Below are 9904 nucleotides of genomic sequence, written 5' to 3' on the forward strand. Positions count from 1 at the left end.
GGACTCCATGCTGAGTGTGGAGCCTGCTTAAGATTCTCTCCCTCTCTGCTCCTGCCCCCACTCCCCCCCACACACACAAAAAGTAGGCTCATGGCCTTTGACCTTTGAAGTTACCTTCACTGATTTCTTTTTTTTTTTTTTCTTTTTTTTTATTATATGAAATTTATTGTCATATTAGTTTCCATACAACACCCAGTGCTCATCCCAAAAGGTGCCCTCTTCAATGCCCATCACCTACCCTCCCCTCCCTCCCAACCCCCCATCAACCCTCAGTTTGTTCTGTTTTTAAGTGTCTCTTATGCTTTGGCTCTCTCTCCCACTCTAACCTCTTTTTTTTCTCTTCCCTTCCACCATGGGTTTTTGTTAAGTTTCTCAGGATCCACATAAGAGTGAAACCTTATGGAATCTGTCTTTCTCTGTATGGCTTATTTCACTTAGCATCACACTCTCCAGTTCCATCCACGTTGCTACAAAGGGCCATATTTCATTCTTTCTCATTGCCACGTAGTACTCCATTGTGTATATAAACCACAATTTCTTTATCCATTCATCAGTTGATGGACATTTAGGCTTTTTCCACAATTTGGCTATTGTTGAGAGTGCTGCTATAAACATTGGGGTACAAGTGCCCCTATGCATCAGGACTCCTGTATCCCTTGGGTAAATTCCTAGCAGTGCTACTGCTGGGTCATAGGGTAGGTCTATTTTTAATTTTTTGAGGAACCTCCACACTCTTTTCCAGAGTGGCTGCACCAGTTTGCATTCCCACCAACGCAAGAGGGTTCCGTTTGTCCACATCCTCTCCAGCATCTATAGTCTCCTGATTTGTTCATTTTGGCCACTCTGACTGGCGTGAGGTGATATCTGAGTGTGGTTTTGATTTGTATTTCCCTGATGAGGAGCGACGTTGAGCATCTTTTCATGTGCCTGTTGGCCATCTGGATGTCTTCTTTAGAGAAGTGTCTATTCATGTTTTCTGCCTATTTCTTCACTGGATTATTTGTTTTTCAGGTGTGGAGTTTGGTGAGCTCTTTATAGATTTTGGATACTAGCCCTTTGTACGATATGTCATTTGCAAATATCTTTTCCCATTCCGTTGGTTGCCTTTTAGTTTTGTTGATTGTTTCCTTTGCTGTGGAGAAGTTTTTTATCTTCATGAGGTCTCAATAGTTCATTTTTGCTTTTAATTCCCTTGCCAAAAAAGGCATTTTTCAAAGCTGTATTCCATATAAGGGCCAAAGGGTACACACTGCACTATGTATGGATAAGACTCTTGTGATTAACACAGAACTGATGACAACTATATTACACTCACAGAGAATCAGAACAGGTTTTTGGTAACTTTTCTATCACAAATACCACCACTTATGATAGTACATATGCATCTTTACTATTAGATGAAACTGCTGAGTTGCAAAGGATGAACTGGTTCTTGGCATACATGTAGTATTTATAATGGAGGAATGCTTGACAAATACTTGTGTTCTTTTAGAAGACATAGTTGTTTGCATAAATGATTATTTTAGGAGATGCGTAGAGGTAGAAAAAGTGTCTTGGACTTAGTATTACGGAATTTAAAGATGCCAGCCTTCCTTTCCTGGGCTCCTCTGATGGGATCTACAAACAGTCCTTCACAATCAAGATCTTCCGGAAATTAGATGGATACGAGAGTGGCTTCGTTCAAACTATAACATACCTGGGGTATTTCCGCAGTGATTCAACATCTGATTCAGTCACAGAGGCCACAAGGCAGTGCTGTAAGTTGTATCTCTGCCTTTCATGCAGTCTTCCCTGCACCGACGCAGTGGTGAGATGCCAGGGAGAGAGAGCTACCTTCACTGATTTCTACTACCTAAACATGATCATCTTGAATGAATGATTCCCTAGACCTGACTTCCTGTGAAGCCGTCATCCTGACTATCCTGGACATATTTCAGAGTAAGTTTCTCTATGCCAATCTGGAAATGTACAAGCTTTCACTCCCAGGAAACCCAGTAGAAAACTGCAAAAAGGGGCAGCACCTCAAAATGATCAAAATTATCTAATGTTTTGGGGATGTGAGGTTAACTACATTCAGTTTAGTGGTGTTCTTAGATTATTAAACATAACTCCAGACAGGAAAAAAGACATGGAAATAAAATAAAACTTGGAAAGCCTTCAGTGGAAACATAAAAATATGTTCAAACAAAAAAAAAATGAGTTTTTAATTGACTATTTATAGATTAGCTCTTATTCTCTTAAAGCATAAGAAAATTAAAAGCCCTATTCTTATGAATGTATCAAGCTTAAAAGGATATAAATGCAAATAATCTGCTCTTAAATCTTGACTATGATATGACTTCTTTCTCTGTCGATGAACAATGTCTTAAGAAAAATTAGGTATCATGTTAATAGCAAATGGTTTCACAACTTTAAATATGTTCCGTGTAGCCTTTCATTAAATTCAGATCTCCAAACACAGGCCAGTTCTTTTGATACCAATGAAAGAAACAATCTATCAGATATATAACAGTAATGTTTTTTGGTCTTTCCTACCAGGAGAATTACATTTTTTTTCTGGTCTCAAAATAAGCTTATTATGGTTTTCTTATAAGGGTCAAACAAACAAAGCAAAAAAAAAAAAAAAAAACCCACAAAATAGTTTTCCTAAACAGAAAACCCATTTCTCTTCCCAACATTGCCTGGAGCAATAACACAGGTCAGCCTGCTGGCTTGAGCTTATGTGTGCGTGTGCGTGCGTGCGTGCGTGTGTGTGTGTGTGTGTGTGTGTATCTGTTTGTAAAAATGTGTTATATTGCTGCTTTCCCTAGAATATTTTTTCATTCCTCTCTTGGTAACACTGTTTCAATTCTTTAAGTATTAATGGAATCAAAAATCAAAGAATGAATCCTGGTGTATAAATACTTTAAACACCATGGATGGCTCATAATAATATCAGGTTACAAGTTAACAAGCACTTAGTAAAGAATAACACTGTGGTCAAGCTATAAAAAATATATTGCCATAAAAAATTTTAAATCAACTACTTTAGCATATTACTTTTATTTACTATTGATGTACTCATACTAGGCTGGAATAAATATCAGCATTTCTTTAGCAATATGTTCTTAATGAAAAATTAAGGATTATTATATTCTTTTGTCAATTACAAATTAATGGTTTATTTTTGTCTTAGCACCCATAAGAAAATAAAAACTATATATGAGTTTATTTGAAATTTTCCATTTTTTAAATGTTTACTTATTTATTTTGAGAGAGAGAGAGAAAGAGAGAGCGCGCATGCATGTGGAAGTGGAGAGAAGCAGAAAGAAGGAGACAGAGAATCCCAAGAAGCAGGCTCCATGCTGTTGGCACAGAACCTGAGGCAGGGCTCAATCTCACAAATTGTGAGATCATGACCTGAGCTGAAATCGAGTCTAAGGCTTAACCAACTGACCCATACAGGTGCCCCTGAAATCTTCCATTCTTATGAATAGCTTCTTTTTAAAATATGTTAATATTTCTTTTCATCAACATAGTATAATTTTTTGTAACTTTTTCTAAACCTAACCTCAAAATGTTTTAGAACATAAGGCAGAAGGGAATGTGAAATGACTTGTAACAACCCACTAAATAAGCATTGATTGCAAACCTCCATAACAGCATTGTACCAAAAGCCCAACATACAACTCTGGCCTTGCCAAGGGTAGGGGTGGGCAAATTACTGCCCACAAATCAAATGTATACTAGGGTCTGTTTTTGTATGACTTTCTACCTAATATATTTTAATTTTTAAAGTCCAAAAAAGAATATACAACTGAGACACCATGTGGCTTGCAAAGCCTAAAATATTTACCATGTGGCCTTTTAGAGAATTTTTTTTTAATTTCTTTAAATGTTTATTTATTTTTGAGAGAGAGAGAGAGAGAGAGAGAGAACAGGGGAGGGGCACAGAGAGAGGGAGACACAGAATCCAAGCAGGCTCCAGGCTCTGAGCTGTCAGCACAGAGCCCAACACAGGGCTCGAACCCACCAACTGTGACATCACGACCTAAGCCAAAGTCAGCTGCTCAACCGACTGAGCCACCCAGGTGCCTCCCTTTTAGAGAATTTTACCAACCCCTGGTCGAAGAGCTCACAATATTGTCAGGGAAATAATATTTGCATATGTCCAATAATTAGTGAGAAACATAGGATTATATAATCAAATGCTAAATCATGCAGAATGGACAAAAGGTAAGGTGGGAGTTCAGAAAAAAGAGGCATGAATCATTGCGGTCAAAATTACTAGGGAAAGTCCATGTAGATGGTGACCTCTCAAACTTTTTTGCGGTCGTGACTGACTTGGGGATCCTGTAACCATGCAGATTCTGATTCAGCAGTCAGGGATAGGCTCAAGGTTCTGCATTTCTAATAAGCTCCCAGGCAAAACCTGGGTTGCTCTTCCACATTGCTTTGAATAGCGATGACTAAAAGGACAGGGAGCATTTGGAGATGTGAAGAGCAGCATGTAAAGGGGCCTGACTGTTGATGCACTTAGAAGCCATAGTAACAGGCTTAGGAAAATAGTTCAACAGCAGAATAAATGTACGTGTGTTTTCCATACGTTTCATGCCAATGAGATGACAACCCCCAGGGCCCAATTTTCCCCAACACTGTTACCCAGAATATTGATACTAGACCAGAGCCAAAAGAGTCCTTTACATTCACTTGAAATACACCAATCATTTTTTCCATTAGCCTGAAAGACAGGAAAGGCTGTATTGAAAGGAAAATTTTCTTATGCTGGTAACTGAATTGATATGAGGAGAGTTACTTTGTAATATAAACTGCAATTTAACTACTTTTCTATCCTTTTACATTCACATCGATCTAAAATGTTATTTAAAACTTTAATGTTTTAAATGCTGTAATCTCACTCCTAAACAATTAAAAGCCATTTTCAGCTCTGGCCAGAGTATTCTGTACAAATGAACCATTCACTAAAAGAACCATTTGCCTCTAGGACACTTCTAGCATCCCCAAAAGAATGCATTTGGCTGAGCTAATCTAAACACTATTAATTGTTGTAATAATTTTAAGAAGATTTTATTATTTTATTTACTGCAAAATAAACAAATTTGTAATAGTCTCAAGTACAGTTTAGAAGTGTTTTAAGTTAAAATTATGGTGGCAGAGTGAATGATCCGGATGCTGCTGCTCAAAAAAGAGCCAAGCGCAATCTTAAAAATCAGGCCATCTTCCTGCTATTCATAAAAGCAGAAATATATAGGGGATCCTGGGTGGCTCAGTGGGTTAAGCATCCGACTTCCACTCAGGTCATGACCTAGCAGTTTGTGGGTGCCGGCCCTGCGTTGGGCTCTGTGCTGACAGCTCAGAGCCTGGAGCCTGCCTCAGATTCTGTGTCTCTCTTTCCCTCCCCTGCTTGGTCTGTCTCTCCAAAATAAATTTAAAAAAGAATTTTTTTTTAATTAGAAAAAGCAGAAACACATAGATGACAATTAGATTCCAGTATAGTCAGGGAAAAGAATTAAGCCTGAATAAGACATTTTGGGGCTGCTCAGGTCCCCACCCTCCAAGTTTTCACTTAAAGCAGTAGAGGAAAATATCTTTTTAAATTACCTCTTTGACACCCACAACCATTATTCCTGGGTAGATACAGGCCCAATGGGGGTTGCTACTGAAATAATCAGTGGCATTGAATTCAATTAGTGGTACTGTTAAGTGGTGCCTACAGAAAGCATGGTGTACAAAAAATATGTCCCACTCCAGAACTAAGTAACCTGCTTTGCTTTCTTCCTCCCTCCCACATCTACAGAGAGATCTCCCAAGGGTCCCTCAGTTAGAAAGGGTCCCTTCCTACTTGGAGCTAGCCTTCCCAGCAACTTTCTAATTTCTCAGCCCTAGGAAAATGCCCCAGGCTCTCCCTTCCTTTAACATTTACAGCTTGGTTTCATTTTTAATCCTGTAACATACAGAGTAGGACTCTCTAGGTCCAGTTCTGAGCTCAATCACTGAATTGGGAGGCTTAAAATTGATGAAAGCTTAGACAAATAGGTAATAATGCAGATAAGCTGAAGGAACTGAGATTTACTTAAACTCACTAAGAGAGAGGAGAATGAGAGGTAAGAATATCAGTGATGTACTATAGCCAGCTGATCTTAGCTCTTAAGAGCTGATTATTAAATTTTTAGGAATTATGCTAGCTAATTGTTAAACACAGCCATTAATCAAAAGTAAATTCTATAATCTTACATATTACAAACAAAAGGAATACAAAGGGACACAAGGAAACTTTTGGAGTGATGGATATATTCATTACCTTGATTGTGGTGAAGATTTCAGGAAGTATGTAAGGTACTGTAGGGTGATTACCAAAACATTCCAAATCTTGTTTATTTCCATATGAAATTTTATGTAAGATTTACAGGAACCCATTCTTAGTACTTAAACCCTTCATTTTTCTCATGGTAGCTGTTCTTACATAGACAGTGGTGGAAATTCAGAATCGCTTTTTCAGAGAATGGAAGCATGAATTCTGCTGATCAGTGATACTTTGTCTTGTGCCACTGAAAGTTCACCTGGTGACTATTGCTTCATGATGGCACAGTTGGAAACCTCTCCAACCTAGTGAATAGCTCACTTGTAGGAGCTAAGAAAGCAAGTGGCATAATTGATTCAAAGTTGGAGGCCAGCAAGGAAAGGGGATTGGCGGGTTGAGAAGGTAAGGAAATTGTGGAAAGCTTTAAAACAGAGGTTGAAACATCATCCTGGAGTATGGGTTGGAAAGGCAAGCAAATACAGTCTATATTTTCTACACTCTTAAGTCTTTTTAACAATAGTGAGCCAAGAGATGTAAAAATATAAAAATAAAAATAAAGTGATTTCAGATGACAGTGCCCACTATAATTTGTCTCAGATTCAGATGAATCACTAAAATATTTTAGCTCCCAACTCCATCTTTAAATGGGATTCTGTTACATTCTGTTTTGAACTTTTCAAAATAATATTCCTGTAACTTATTATAAAAAGTTGCCTAAATCTTTTATAATTAAGCATGGTTTTGCCAAAGTTTACAGCAACCATCTTGTCCTTGAAAATAGTTTTGGTATCGTGCTGTGCAAACAGCATTTAAAGTAAATGTATTTAGCAGCTGGCATTTCTGTGTTCCCAATTCGTGCCTTCTAATAAAAACTGAGAAACAATTAGACTGTTAACTGTTGATCCCAAGCTTTGTTTTAGTTCAGCTTTTGTGGATCTAAGGAATACAGACTAACTGGCTAACTAGCTAGCTCAAGGAAAGGAAGTTCACTGTATGGGCCTGTTTTGAAAAAGAAAAGGACTGGAATTACAATAGAACCTGGCTTTGGGACACTGGGGCTGAATGTTCAGTTTCCAAGTATCTGGAGTCTACATATTCATTGCAGTGGTCCTGTCAGATAACACTGTCCCTTTTTCCTATTCCACTATCTATGGGCTTTCTCATAGTTTGTGCAGCCCCACCATGGTTTTGTACAAGGTCCTCTAACAAATTCTTAACTTCAAATCTCTAAGAAATATGATTGTCTCAATGTATTTTGAGGGATAGTCAGAGGTGGAGAGCCAGCCTATGGATTCGTTCCCAAAATCAAGTGCCCACTCTAGTCCGGTCAGTTTTACCTGATGGGGACCACCTGGTGGGACTAAATGCAGCAGAAGCTCTTGATGAAGCAGTTCCCTCAGAAGAAGGATGGGCATGGTAGGTGATTTTAATTACAGTTGCTAGTAGGTCAGGACTGAGGAAAAATAAGCGCCATATGTACCCAGGCTCATTTGGGGGTATATTTTAGAAACATAGCAACTAGACTGTAAAGAAAATTCTCTACTCATTTTGTTGTCTGTTCAGATTCTTCCAGTTGTATCTGATATTTTCTGAGCTGGGGTAGGGCTCTACACACACACTGTGCTACATAATAGCACATTATGATTTTTATTATTTTTTTTTTCTTGATGCAAAGACTTCTCACAATTAGCCATCCATCCAGCAGATAGTTATCATTGTGATATAAGTGACAAGGCAATTACTCCACGTAGACTCTTATTTTTTGTTTAATAATCACTGCCAAGCTTATGGATAATTCCTGCAAGTAAACAAGTTAAGAGTTCAACTTTGGTTTATTAAAAAGTTTTTAGTTGTATTCAACCTTACTTATATGTGCATCATATTCAAATGCCTAGAAATGCTAAGTTTGGGCATGTTTAATCATATTGCATTCAAACGTCTAGGAGAGCTATCTTTTATTTTTTAAATCCTTTTTATCAAGCCGTTAATTGTACTGTACTTATTTCAAGAGCTATATTTAGGAAGTACATTTAATTTGAACTACATTTAGAACTGTAACAGATTGTGTGAATTAAGTAACTTCCAAGCTAAAACTTATGAGAGCTTCCTACCACATAATGACTACAATCACAGCCATCTTGGGCATGCTAAGGCAACAACACATGTCTGTTTTTCGGGCTCCAGTTGTTTCTTTTTACAAGGGTTACTTGGGCACAATAGAATTTGGACAGTTATGGGCAATTATTCATTGTTATTCTATTTGCAGTATTAATATGCTTTAAAGGATTACCACATGGTTATTACTCCTATAGGCAATATTAAATTCTTCAAACTCTTTTAATTATTTTCTAAGTGTGAGTTGGATATTTTTCTGATAAATCAAGTTTTTTAGATAGTTATGATCGCATCTATTTAATTAAGTGTTGTACGAACATGAACTTTTTTTTTTTTCTGCTTCTGGGATTCTTGGCCAGTTGATAGGTAGGTAGGAGAGATTCCCAAGAGAAATCACTATTCCTACTAATTTAAACAATTGGAGTTTCAAGTTAATGTGAATTTTAAGAGATGTAACCTTCCAAGCAGTCATATCCAGGTATAAATACATAAAACTAAATAATGGTTTTAAAATATGGATATTAAAAACAATCATGGCAAGGAAAATGTTAGTAGAGTGTCAAGGACTGAGGAAAAAGAATGGAAATACTTGGTCACAATGGTTTATGTAATTGCTAGAACTGAACCTCAGATTTAGTTCTAGGATTTCTGTCAGTCAAACTGAAGAATGAAAAGAGAGTAAATTACAAAGAAGAAATGCATTTCAGTTCCCGGGTGGAAACAAAGATTTTTTCCTCACATTAAGTTTTAGAAAATATTTTTATTGATAATATATACACACAAGAGTACACAGAACAACATATTCAGCTCAATAAATTATCACAAAATCACAATTAGAATAAGACAACAAAGCCAACACACCAGATCATCCATGCCCCCATTCTGTTCTGATCCTTGTCCCTTCTCCCCTCCCCAAAGTAACCTTTATCCGGACTTTCATGGTAATTGCTTCCTTGATTGCTCTTTATAATTTTAACACATAAACTTACATCCCTAATAATACCTTACCTATTTACATTTGTGTAAATAGAATTATATAGTATTCTTGGGAAGGAAGAGCCTGGGAGTTTGGCCTCTTTTGCTCAACTTTATGAGATTTTCCACATTGTTGCAAGGCGTTGTAATTCTTCTTTTGAGTTGCTGTGCACCATTTTGTTGAGCAAATATAGCTCAATATATTTACCCACTGTACTCTTGAAGGGCATTTGGTTGGCTTCCAGTATGAGGTAATTTTGAAATTTTACTGCTAAAAACACTTTTCTAAAATGTATCTTGATGCACAGTCCATGTATTCCCATTGGTTATATTTCTAGGAGTGGGATTTCTAGACCACAAACTGTTTTCCAAAGTTGTTGTACCAAAATACTGTCTCCAGCAGTATGTGACAGTTCCCACTGGTTGGGTCCACAGGCTCTGGGTCCTGCACAGGCTGCAATCAAGGCGTTGGCTAGTGCTATAGTCTCTTCTCTGGTTCCCTTCCTTGACGCC

This window comes from Panthera uncia, assembly GCF_023721935.1.
Source record: "Panthera uncia isolate 11264 chromosome A3 unlocalized genomic scaffold, Puncia_PCG_1.0 HiC_scaffold_11, whole genome shotgun sequence".
Lineage (NCBI taxonomy): Eukaryota > Metazoa > Chordata > Mammalia > Carnivora > Felidae > Panthera > Panthera uncia.